We start from the raw sequence: 14,230 nt of genomic DNA, 5'->3' as shown, positions 1-14,230 counted from the left end.
TTTTAGATTTTGGAACACCTTGGTTCGTTTGCAAGTCTTCTCCAACTCATTGATTATCTTCCATATTTGCTTGATCTATTTGAGCGACAACTCCTTCTTTTTTCATCTTTGACTCATTGGCATAGCTTGGGTTCCTCTACAAATGAAGTGTCCTTCCATAGCTTGAGTTCTCTCCATGTAGTAGTCATCTTGGATGGTATGCCATGCAACCCTGTCATACCACCCTCCCTCTCAAATTTGTTGGAACATTAGGCTCACCTTCACTTTTCAATAGATATCATACTGGGGGCATTGCATCATATCATATCATTGTGAAACGGTCTCTATGCTCAGTGTTGTAGCATGTGGTTTGCACTTTTGAGCAGCAAAGGTGAGGTCACAAGTTCAAAACTCAACATTGTATTTCTTTTCTTTTCTGATTTTTAATACCATCTTTGTAGCCTCCAATTTTTTCTCTACGACATTGCTACTTTTTTTTCTATTAGGACTTTGTTCCCATGATTTTTTTTCATCAAGATGCTTTTTCATCTTCATATGATCAAATTTTTTTTGTACATGTTCTTTTGTTGAACATTCTTCTCTCTCCTTACCAAAGATTTCAACAAACACACTCTTGTTCATTCATATAAATTAGTATAATGACATGATAATGCACATTTTCAAGGTGAGAAATACACGAAATAATAAACTTTAAATATTGTACCAAAAATTCATGTCATTTTGTGTACAATGGACATGTTAAATGTTTGATCAATGCCCTTGAGTTTGGCAAATGAGAGTGATGGGGCCAAAGAATGTAGTTAAACACTAAACCTCATAGAAGCAAGTCCCCTACTATCTATGTTAAGCTATGAAACATGTATACAAATTTCTTCTCTTTGACCTTATTTGTACTTATCAATATATACTTTTTTTGACTCATGCAAATTCCATCGCAGTAATTTTGTCATACCTAAGTGCCATGTGTAAAGTATGCCCACTTGCATGAAGGACCCTCACTACATGACAAGGGCACTTGCTTGAGATCTACCTATAAGAAGATGGTTGTGGAAGTTTGTTTTATGAGGTTATGTGAGAGAGAGAGAGAGAGAGAGAGAGAGAGAGAGAGAGAGAGAGAGAGAGAGAGAGAGAGAGAGAGAGAGAGAGAGAGAGAGAGAGAGAGAGAGAGAGAGAGAGAGAGAGTTGCAAAAAAAATTAGGTGTCATGAGTCTACTACATAGATGGGATTATAGTTGTGAGTTCTTTTGACACTTAATTATGCTTCAATAAATTCTCTTTTTAGCCTTAAAAGGTATTAGTTATACAATATTCTTTCAATCCTCAAATAGCCAAGAATAGGGTGATTTTCATTCTTCAAATTCCAACCCACCATAGTATCTCACATCCACATATAGGCCAAGCACCCATGAACCCTCTTACCACATGAAACATGCCTTCTACTAGGAGAACACTATCATGGAGCACTAAGAGAATTTAGGTGTGGACCTTGAACCTCCAAAACAATCCTAAGCCTCCCCAAATCTAATCCTTGCATCCCAAACTTTTCACATTTGGATTAAAGCTGGAGGAGTTACAATATCCCTTTTACTTCTCTCCGTCCCTCCCTCTCTATCTCTCTCTCATGTGTGTAGGCTTGTTGGTCACTTTGTCTCTCCCTCTTTTATGATTATCTATCCATCCCTCTGATCTCCCCTTCCTCTATCTCAGCTAGGACACGTAAAGGGGTTCCATTTGGCAGCTATGAGCAACTATGCATGATGGAGAATATAAAAAATGCATGCAAATGTAGGGGGGACTCTACTTGACACTTTCTTAAGTCATGGGAACATGTCAATTTATGTTGCTCTAATGGAAAAAAAGTGGAGAGAGACAGAGGTAGGTGCATAGGATTGGCTACCAAATATCTACTTGACCCTACCTATCATACATGGACATGTGTTTTGTTTCGTCTTTTGGTTCCAAAAGTTAAGGGGGCCATTGCTAGCTTAAAGGATCTTAGTTGGAACACTGCCTAAAATACTACATGTGCCTAGCATCTCTCTGAGACTCTCTATGTGTGTCTCTCTCTTAGACAAGGAAGCCAAGAATCATGGCAAACATGATGGAGGAGGCTAGGAATAGTCATTATCGATGAACGAAAGTGTGGTTTTGACTTGCAACAATGAGACATAGGTGCAGCCATAGTAGGGTAGAGTAACAACTCTCTCTCCTCTCTCTCTTCTTGTCTTTCTGTAGCAACAAAAAACCTAGTAAGAGAGCCCTCATATAGACCTCATTCATCTACTTATCTCTCTTGGATGCAAAGCAAGGGTATCTTGCTCTCTCTCTCTCTCTCTCTCTCTCTCTCTCTCTCTCTGATTGTGCAAAGTAATGGGTAGAGAAGGAGCAACAATGGCTGGGAATAAAAGCAAGGAAGAGGATAGAGTAGGGTAGACCAGTAGCTCTATGTGTTTGTGTGTGTAGCAGTGACAAACCTAGCAAGAGAGCCCTCACATAAACCTCATTCATCTATTTATCTCTCTTGGATGCAAATCAAGAGCAACTCTCTCTCTCAGTTCAAGTGGATTTGTGCAAAGCAAATGCTTGAAGAATTATATTAGAATTTTGTTAGGTGACCTTGGTTTATATAGAGACCTAGATTTAGTAAATTGATCCTTCTGGGTTATGGCAAGAACCTTCCTATGCAAAGTGGACTCAAGCAAGTCTAGGCAACAAAATCCATGGTATCCAAAAGGATTCTTGGATGGCATCAGAATATCTCTTGATGGACCACCAAAAGTTCATGCCACTAAGGGCCCTTTAGTCGGGCACGCCAATCATTATTCATGATCCTGACTTCAACTTTATGAGTAATCTGTGGCAAGTAGTTTTCAATTATATGGGGCCATTTCTTATTTTTTAGGACAAAAACCCTGGATGGGATGGATTAATCAATGAAGTGAAAAAATACTTATTTTTTAGAGAATATGTGGGAAATACTCTAGCCGCACTAGCATGAAAATATAAGATGTAAGAGGATTATTTTTTCCATCATTCATTGAGTAATAAGAATCCTCTTCATCTCCAACTTTCTTATCTTCAATTTCCATGGCTTCTTCTTCTTTCTCTCTCTTCTTCATGTCTTTTTCTTTCTATTTCTAGTATTTCTCTCTCTTGGTTCATACTTTCTCCCTCCTCTCAATCTTCTTTTGTATAAATGCAAGTAATAGTCAAACCCTTCACTTACTCAGACTTTAAAAGACTACTCCCAAGGCTACCTTCAAAGAGATCTACTTTTTTTATCCATTGCTTTGGTTACTTAATTCTATTTTCAATAAAATTTGGGGGTTTTATTTTTCAAAATCTAAATTAGATATTCTATTGAATCCAAACTCATTATTCTTTCTAAAATCCCATTTTTACATTGATTCTAGTTTATACTTTTGTCACATATAGTTATATTTTCAGTAACGGTATAGATGTATTGTTTAGTTTTTTTAATATATCTTCTTTGAATTAAGTAATAAATTTAATGTGATTTATTAAGTTAGTCATTGCATTCAAGATAATTTGTGAAATTTCCAATAATTCGTATGATTCAAATCTTGGTTAAGGGAAATATTACCTACACAAGTGTGTGCACACACACAGAAACTTGTTAACACATAGGTATGCCTCTTATTGTTGTGTTCCTTAAATCAATCATGGTCCATCTATGATGTGGAATATACTTTGCCATGTTTTTCCTAGGTAACAACATGTCATCCACATGAAGGATTAACACTATCAAGTTGCCATCCTTAGCCTTTCTAGTGTATATAAGTAGTAGTTTGTTTCACTTCTCTTATAACTATGAGAATGCATAAAGGCATCAAACTTATTGTCTGTTCACATAGGGCCTACTTCAATCCATAAATAATATTCTTTAGTTTGCAAAAAAAAAAATCTTTTCCATTTTCCACAAAGCCCTCTAGCTATTATATGTAGATCTCATCATGAAGGTTACTGTGTAAGAATGCCATCTTGACATCCAAGTGCATAAGGTTCATATCTTCTTTAGCCACTAAGGCAAGCACAATGCGAAGAGTAGTCACTCTCACCATAGGTGAAAATATTTCATCAAAGTCCACACCTTTCTCCTACTTGAAGCCTTTGGCTACCAAACATGCCTTGTACTTTGGCTTAGCATTATCAAGTGGAACCTTGAATTTGTAAACCCACTTACATAGTAAAGAATTCTTAACCTTTGGCAAAGGAACTAACTCCCAAGTTTGATTCTTCATGATAGAATCCATTTGTGACTGCATGGCTAGCTCCCACTTAAGCTTGTCATCATGAGTCATAGCTTCTTTATAGTAAGTTGGCCCCTCACAATGTGTTATCATCACATAGTCAACCCCAAGCTTAAATCTCTCATGGAAATGAGAGACACGAGTAGATCTGTGTAACATAGTGGGTTGAATTTGAGTGAAATTTTCAATTTCCACTCTTTCCTCGTGAGACACCATATAACTCTCGACAAGTCTACTTGATTCTTTCTCACTAGTAGAAGCACCACTTGAGCCCTCTCTCAACATGTTTACCATATATGCAATGCTTACATATATAAAAATAAGTAAAATAAAAAACCAATAAGTAACAAATAGGAAAGCATTTCCATTCCTTTCTTAGAAATGTGACCTAACCAAAAATGCAACAAAGATACACTTGGCTACTTAATCATTACAATTGCATTATCTTTTATAGCGGATACATAAAGAGGATGCAAGGTTCCACATTTGGCTCCTCTAGGTATAACAAGCATTCCCTTGTGGACTTTCCATGACTTATTATCAAAGGTCATGGAGTGCCCCAAGTCATCAAGCTAACTAGTTGAGATCAAGCTCTTTGTGAGCTTTGGCACATGTCATACATTCTTAAGAGTGAAGATATAGCTGTTATAGAATGAAAACTACACATCTCTTATACTAACTATGTCACACATAGTCATTTCCAAGGTGAATAGATCCACACCTATTGCTGTCATATGAATAGAACCACTCCCTATGAGGAGTTACATAAAAAGAAGCAATAGAATCAAGTATGCAATGTTTGTTCAAGTGCCGATATAATGTAACCAACACATATGCATGAAGATTAGAAGTAAACAACATGCCACCACCATCTTCATGTGCAATTACTACATTCACTTCCTTAATCTTCACTTTGCCTTTGCCCTCTTTCTTGTCAATATCATTTTCATCCTTCTTCCTATCCTTCTACTCTCTCTTTCGTTTATAGCAATCCTTCTGGATATGACCTATTTTATCACAATGGAAGTGGAGCCCCAAGAGGAACACCAAGAAAACATGGAAACTACTACAAGAAAATCTATATTGTCACACCAACAAGCATGTTCTTTATACTTTAATCAACCACAAGAAGAAAAAGAATACCAAGAACAACCAATCTTCATGCAACATCATATAGTGACTCTCCCACAGATTTATCACAACAAATCTTCAACATATTCTTCATCGAAACCAACAAGAACCAAATGAACACAAAAAAATGATCAACTTTGAATGGAATTCATCACATAATATTCATATTTCATCATCTTCATAGTCTTCATGGTCCCTCTCTCAATCTCTCACATGTAGATACAATGTTTCTTCATAGAAATTGGCTATCTCTCATACACTATCTCCTTACGTATGCTCTCTCTCAATAGTACATGAAAATAATAAAGAATCTCCCTCAATAATCCTCTCTTGGTAGTAGATACACCTAATATGAAGAGGCACCAAAGCCACCACATTATCCCTTGAGAGATTATTAGTGTCACTGTTGTCACTTCAGTTTTCACTTTAAGTCTTCACCAGCTACTTCTTCTACTTCTTCAAGCTATCAAGAGCTTTCATTCTTCTCTTTCCAAGATTAGAAAACTTCCCCAATCTAAACATACAACCATAAGAAGACTTATAGAAGTATACAAAAGACAAGAGAAGGCATACATAAGCTCAATAGTATACTACAAAAGGTCTACAAAAAGGGATAAAAGCCATATAGCTCAAATCAAAACCAACTCAAAGCATCAAAAACCATACAACACACTTTCAATCATTCCTTAAACCACTCATTCACAATCATAACCTCATTGAATAGAAAGAAAACAAATCAAAATAGAAGCAAAACAGACCCATAAGAACCAATAAGATACACCATAGAACCAATAAGCACATCATAACTTAACTAAAAACCATCATGAGCTTCTCAAACCTACTCAACCCATTCAAACACACTCCAAAAAACTTCAAAACTATCCAAAAACTAATAAATCGCCCAAAATTTTAACCAAAAAAAAAATACAATCATTTCAATACTCAACAATTTCTAGATGATATTTCCTATCCAAAAATTAAGACTATGTTTCAAAAAATTTTCACTATTTTTATGCCATTTTTAAAGTTTATTTATCTTTTTGTTTTTATTTTTGTTTTTGTATTGTTGTAAAATTTATACTATTTTTTAAATATTTTCAACAATTTTAAATTGATGGGAAGACAAGTACCATGGCTTGCCATGTTATGCATGAATATTAGCAATGAGCCCCGTGGCATGGACAAAATCCCACGTGCATCTTGACATGGGAACGACAATAAAGAACCACAAACACACATGTGCAAACCACATAAAACCGCACGCAAATAGCATGTATCCAAGGACCTGCAAAAATTGAAGCAGAAGCCTGCACATAAATAGAAATCAAGAAGGGGGTTCACCATGAGGGAAAAAGTCGTGATGGTGGTGTCTTGGATGGCAAGTTTTTTTTTTTTTTTTTTTTTTGGTTCTTTTTTTGTTTGTGGGGCAAGTGAGGGGATGGGAAAGGGGGCTAGGGAGGGGGAACGGGGTGAAAACTAGGGGGTAGGAGGGATTTGATGGTTGGGAGGGGGGGGGGGAGGAGGAAAGAGTGGTAGGAATGGGTGGTGGACGGAGGGTAAGGATGTAAGGAGGGAGTAGAAGAAGGGGAGGTTGGCAATGGTAGCAGCCTGCATGGGGCCACAAATGGCATAGCATGATGGCAGCCACATAGTGGTGGGTTGCAATAAGGTAGTGCGGTGGTCAAGCATGGTAGGGGCCATAGGTAGGTGGGGCGACACAGCCCAAACAGGTGTTTGCACCAAAGCGAGGGGTAACAACAGCCCAAAGGTGGCTGGCAGGCAACCACAAGGAGGAGAAGGAGAAGGAGAAGGAGGAGAAAAAGAAGAGGAGAAGAGAAGGAAGAAGAGGCAGGAGTAGAACGAGGGAGAGGAGGAGGAGGAGGAGGAAGAAGAAGAAGAATAGGAGAAGGAGAGGGAAGCAGGGAGGAGAGAGAAAAAATGAAGTAGAAGAAGAAGAGAAGGAGAGAGAAGAGAAGAACTATTGGGGAGGGTGAATTTTTTTCTTTTTTTTCTTCTCTTTGTGTTGTGTTGTGTTATTTTTTATTAGTTTATGAACCGTAGACACCCTTGTCCCATGTATGAGTGCGGAGTGGGGTTAAAAAAGTTGAACTATAGGGATCAAATAAGATTGAAAAGAGTATGTGAGGGTTAGACACAGCATGCGGGGAAGCCAATAGGCATAAAAATGCAAACAAAATAATTAGGGACCAACCAAATGTCAAATAAAGAGGTGGCAAAAAGGAAAAGTGGACATGATGACTAGGATAATGGAATGGACAGTGCAACCGATGCTTCTAGCAATAAAAAGAGGCATTCACATGGAAAAAGACTAGAAACGCACACGAAAACACAATAAAAAATTACTAGCATAAAATATGTATGCCATAACAGAAGGAAATAAGAAGGAAAAATATCTAGTTGGAGGCAATGGATAGGCTATCAAGTGACAACATAGTTTCAATGAGAAACGAGAGTATTCTCATGGGAAAACACCAAATATTCCAATGAAAAATACATGTAAATTACACAAAATTTAATAATGTCAAGTTCATGCATCATAATGATGGGTGATGAAAATATAAAATGTCCAAGGGAAGGGGAGAATCGGGGCTATACAATCAAAAGGTAGTTTCATAGCGAAAATGATGCATTCATATAAAAACACATTTGATTCACGTAAAATCCTTAAAAATTTAATAACTTATGAACCATGGCTCGAAACAAGAGATAGTAAAACGGAAAAGTGTCAAATTCAAAGGGACAAATTGACATGTGCAAATTTTTATATACCTTGTGTGCAATTGATGGTGCAACTGTGCATCTCGTGGCATACAATGTGAGCAAGAAGGCTAGGGAGTCTTATAGTGCCATGTATATAGGAAAGAAGAGATCATCCTTTGTGCATTGAGAGACCCAACCCGTGTGCAATGCTCCATTCACACATCTCATCTCTCATTTGAATTTGAAGGGTAAGGACTAATCACTCACCCCACCCTCTTTCTCATGCTCTATTGATGAATAGAGTGGACAACCCATACTCATATCCCCATCCAGTTAGGATGAACACTCATGTCACTCAAGGGGTTATCGATGAAGACTAGCTTAGCTTGTTGATGAAAATAAATAATATTTTCCGATGAAGGGGTGTACCCAAGGAAATAGCCGATGTATCAAAAACTTGGTTTGGATGTAGGCGTTTTTGTCTATTGGAGGAGTCAAATGCTTTGCAAAATAATAAGACATAGCACAACAAGGGAGGTGGCTTCAAAACTGCATTCTAGAGAGTTCAACTAATGAGTCAGCTAGTTTGGATTCTGAGGTGTTACCACATTTTCCATAGCTAGCTTGCTGTGCAAGGGTATTACTACCTTTTCTTGGAGTGAGACCTATTATGGTAGGGAATTTCTATAGCTTTTTTTTTCATCTTCTTCTTACACCCGAGGGTGTTTTCACCTTTTCCTCAAGAGTAGGTTGCTATGGTAGGGACCGAATTCCTTCCCTCCCATAACCTTTTTTTTCTTTTTTCTTTTTTAATCAATAACAAAAATCTCAATGTTAAACCATCTCATCATTCCACCTTTGACATTTTCCTTGTTTATCAAGAAGCACAGAGCCTCATGATCCATATAAAACTTGAAGTGTGTTGATAACATGTAGTGTCGAAAATTCTCCAAGGCGAACAACATTGTTAAGCACTCAAGCTTTGTCACAGTATTGTTCTTCTCTCTATCAGTGACTTTTTAGCTTGCACAATAATTTGGTTGGTTCATTTTTTAGGAGCCTTTCTAACAAAGAACTATGTCTAGCCCTTGTATTGATGCATCAATGTGCACATGGGACTCCTTTGTCCAATCAAGAGGCTATAAGATAGGTGCTCTGATGAGGCACTACTTCAAGGTATTAAAGGCTTCTTCACAATCATTGATCTAGTTAAACTATGCATTCTTCCTCAAGATCTTGTGCAAGGGGATTGCCTTAGTTACAAAGTGGGCAATGAACCTTCTATAGTATCCCACATGGCCAAGAGATCCTCTAATATATTTTAGATTAGTTGGTGTGATTAGGCCTACAATCTTCTCAACCTTGGTAGAGTCTGTTGCTATTCCTTGTGTACAGAGAATGTGGCCCAACAGAATGCCTGAAGAGGCTCCAAAGATGCATTTGTCGAGGTTGAGGGAGATCCCATACTCTTGGTATCAATCAAAGCATTGCGCCAAGTATCCCCAATGCTTATAGAGTGAATTCAAGACACAGAAATCATCTAAATATACCTTAATGAAATCATCTAGGTGATTTTGGAATGTGGCCATCATGACTCATTGGAAGATACTAGGGGCATTACAAAGCCCAAATGGTATCACCTTGTAAGCATAGGTCCCCCATTCTATTGTGAACATTGTTTTGGACTAGTCTTCTTCTACAATTTTTACTTGATTGTATCCACTAAAACCATCCAGCAAGAAATAGAGTTCATGACTTGCCTACCATAATGTCTAATAGTTGGTCACTGAAGGAGATAGAAAAATGATATTTCTTTGTTTTAGAATTCAGCTTTTGGAAGTCCACATAGATCCGCAACTATCCATTCTTCTTAGGTACAACTACGATGGCCAAAACCCATTCACTACTGGCCGTGGATAGGTGAATGGGGAGCTTGCCTCTAATCTAGTAGAATTGGAGGTAGATGTAGCTATGCATGGCAGAAAAATAGAACCAATATGCCAAAGGAGAATGTTCCACCTACAAAAGATGTCAAGTTCAAGCTCCCAATAGAGCCACAAGACCATATAGTGCAAAATAGCCTAATGCCATAGAAGGTTATAGAGACAGTATAGGACACAAAACTAGAGAACTAGGATACATAAGAGGTGGATGTACCTCCAATAATAGAATAAGTAGTGATGTAGTCCTTGCTTAAAGAAAGAGGAAAAATAAAAGTGGGTATTGCCCTATTTTTGAATGATTTGGAGAAGGCCATGAATCTCATAAAAGAGTATGATTTGGTGAAGGACTTGGATACCTTCCACCCTAATTTGACATTTCGCCAACTGCAGAAAGAGATTCAAGAGCATTCTCATGCAAAAACATGGCCTAAGGATTGCCAACCCTACAAGTGTTACCAAAAATAATAAGTCCCTTGAGCCTATGAAAGAAGTGGATGTGGCCTCAACACCTTTGATGACTCTAGAGACTGGCATTTAGATAGAAGGATGCTTCATTCCAAGTGCATTGATAGATGGAGGCTCTTCATTGAACATAATGACTAATGTAATAATGAATGATTTGGGTTTGCAAGGCATGGAACCTACTCATTGGCTCATTAGATTGGTTGATCAGAGTAGAATCGAGTCTTTAGGTATCTTTCCTTACATAAAGACTGCAATTTTTGGTAGAGATTATTGGATGACATGCCTAGTAGTAAAGCCCAACTCTTATGGAACATCTTACCCTCTGTTATTCGGAAGACCATGGTTGTTTGAAGCATGAGCAAGGATGGATTGATTTAAAGGAACCCTAGCCCTAGGCAAGGGACCCAACAAAGTGGTACTGAAGCTCTATGGTCCATGGAAAGGCCATGGATTGATTTAAAGAAACCCTAGCCCTAGGTAGGGGACCTAACAAAGCGGTACTGAAGCTCTATGGTCCGTGTAGAAAGGCCATGGATCCACCTCCATAGAAGTCTCATATCTGACTCTTTGAATGACATAGCAGATAGAACAACAACAAAAGAAGATGATGCCAAGTAAAATTTTCCAAAGAAACCAGAAGGACAATTCCTAACCATGGTCTATGAAAGCCATCTCTTGAAAGGTACATCATCATCATCAATGGGCGAATACCTCCTACCGGAACCAGCAATGATTTCTAAAATTACCTCCAACAACAAGATAGAGGCATGGATATACTGCTCTCCCTGTTACATGGCCACAATAAATTCAGAGATAGAAGCAGAAGCAGTGTTAAAATGTCAAAAGACACAGGATCTAGAGCATGGCAGAAGCTATGGTGGATGGAAGATGAAGATTAATCTCATGATGACAGAGACAAAGACTTGACCTGTTACACAAGTGAATTAGGTTCCAAGATTGAGACCTGGACTCATAAACACAATCTTGTGTATAAGACTGACAATGACCAAGACACTAACTGAAAGAGGAAAGCATCATGATATTGCATTCATCATATATGAAAAGGTGATAGTCAAGTACAATGCTTTACAGTTGTTGGATAGGTAACGGTTTCCCTCTCTGTGCTTATGGGATTTAGTTTACCTGCATGTCCTAAGCCCAAAACTGCCTCATACAAAGAGGTTGAGTTAGGCGTGATTGCAAGCATCTCAACACCCCTCCTCAATCACAACCAAAAAAGTACAAAAGTGTGTAGAGGCTTTAGTGAGAGCACCATCTACAAAGTGTGGGCACACCATAAACGTGGTAACACATGAGGTTTACAAGCTTATGTCAAAAACATTAGGGCTAGGCATTACAAGGCTAAAAAGTATAGTAAAAAAATAAGTTAAGGACTGGTGGCTCTTGCAATTTTCAGCATTTCTTTTGGCATAGATCTTTTGTTCATTGCAAGTCGTCTTGTCATTGTCGATGTAGTCCAACTTGCTCTTTTTGATCCTGTACTTGTTCTTCACTTTGCTTGCAGCTTCAGTGTCTTCATGGTTGATTTTCTTCTTCTTCTTTTTCTTATTTTCTTCCACCGCTTTGCTTGCATTGATATTTCCTTCATGGTTGTCATTTCCATGGACTTTGCTTGCATTAGTCAACTAGTTATTTTCTTTATGGTCCCCCTCAAGCAAAGGTACAATCTCTAAGGTTTGCATGGTCTTCAAGTTAGAAGAAATGTCTTCAAAAGATTGCACTATCTCTAAGGTGGTAGGCATATCTTCAAGTTCTTCAAATGGAAACATGGATGACACTTGAATGCTCACAACTCCATTTTTCCCTGCAAGTAGAGCAAGTACATCTTCTACATGGTACAATTGAGTAAAAATGATTGCACTTCTCTTTATGAATGGCATCTTCATGAAAAAATTCATGTTTGTCATTGAAAATCAGCTCCAAATCTCTGATTTTCTAGCCAATAAAAGAGTTGAAACTTAATGTGTCAAAAGATACAAAAGATACTAGTGCCAAAAAGCACTATGTAAGTATCAAGAGATACTAGGAAATTTGAGCTTTTGATGTTTATTGTTGATGTTGATCCTTTGCTTGATGAACTTGTTGCTCGAGTCCCCTCCTTGCTCGTAAAATCTTGCTGAATAGTGAGTAAATACTTAGATCAGAGTGACAGTACTTGTCTTGCCAAATGGAGGAAGAATGAAGTAAAGAAAGAAGCTTTGGTGTTGATGCTATTGCTTGAGGTCTTCAAGACTTCAAAAAAAATCTTCAAAATATCCCAAATCTTTGTTGAAATCTTTAGATTCAATGCAATCAGGGTGGCATTTGAGTGACACGAGAGAGAAAATGAAGAAATTCTTGAGCTTTAGCTCAATAGGCTATGGAGTCTCTATAATTGGGGTTTTGACCCGACTCATTTTTGATTCAGTGCAGCTCATATACACAGCTATAGCACGAATGGTTTGGTGGGGAGTAAGCTTACAAGGCAGGAATCATTTGCCCCATGAACATCAACAGATTCGCGCAGTGCAGTGAATAGTACGAACGGAATCAAACGCAAATCAAGCAGTGTCTTCAAATTTGTGAAATGTTGAGGAGCTAGGAGGCCAATTTCCCACTATATTGTGCCAGGTAGGAGCGTAGGGAGTTCAAGAATGTTTCCCTAGAAGAGAGCTTGGAGAGATATGGCCTATAAGTGGAGATCCAACTCCTCCAAGTAAGCAAGGTCTTGTGTGGCTATGGCAGCCATTGAAGCTTCACTAAAGGTAGAGTGAGAATTGGAACCATGAGCTAACCTGAGGTTAGGAGAAGGTGGAAGAGTAGAGAGAAGAGATGGGTTGAGCTAGGCCATGTCAAACTGGGCTCTAATACCATGTTAAAATGTCAAAAGGCAAAAGCTATGGTGGATGGAAGATGAAGATTAAGCTCATGATGACATAGACAAAGACTTGACCTGTTACACAAGTGAATTAGGTTCCAAGATTGAGACTTGGACTCATAAACACAATCTTGTGTATAAGACTGACAATGACCAAGACACTAATTGAAAGAGGAAAGCATCATGATATTGCATTCATCATATATGAAAAGGTGATAGTCAAGTACAATGCTTTATAGTTGCTGGATAGGTAGTAGTCCCTCTCTGCGCTACCAAAGCCAGTGATAATCAGACTCTTGAAAGAGAAGGAGCCATCTCATCATTCCACCTTTGACATTATTATTTATCAAGAAGCATAGAGCCTCATGATCCACATAAAATTTGAAGTGTGTTGACAACAGGTAGTGTCAAAAATTCTCCAAGGTGAACACCATTGTCAAGCACTCAAGATTTTTCACATTATAGTTCCTCTCTGTATCAGTGACTTTTTAGCTTGCACAATAAATTGGTTGGTCCATTTTTTAGGAGCCTTTTTGATAGAGAACTGTGCCTAGCCCTTTGATTGATGCATTAATGTGCACATGGAACTCCTTCATCCAATCAGGAGGCTATAAGATAGGTGCTCCAATGAGGCACTACTTCAAGGTATTAAAGGCTTCTTTATAGTCATCAATCAAGTTAAAGTATGCATTCTTCCTCAAGATCTTGTGCAAGGGGATTGCCTTAGTTACAAAGTGGGCGATGAACCTCCTATAGTATCCCACATGGCCAAGAGATCCTCTAATATATTTTAGATTAGTTGGTGCAATTAGGCCTACAAT

This window comes from Lygodium microphyllum, chromosome 24 (assembly GCF_053477565.2).
Source record: "Lygodium microphyllum isolate KBCC chromosome 24, Lygodium_microphyllum_v1.1.10, whole genome shotgun sequence".
NCBI lineage: Eukaryota > Viridiplantae > Streptophyta > Polypodiopsida > Schizaeales > Lygodiaceae > Lygodium > Lygodium microphyllum.
This window is presented reverse-complemented; position numbering follows the sequence as displayed.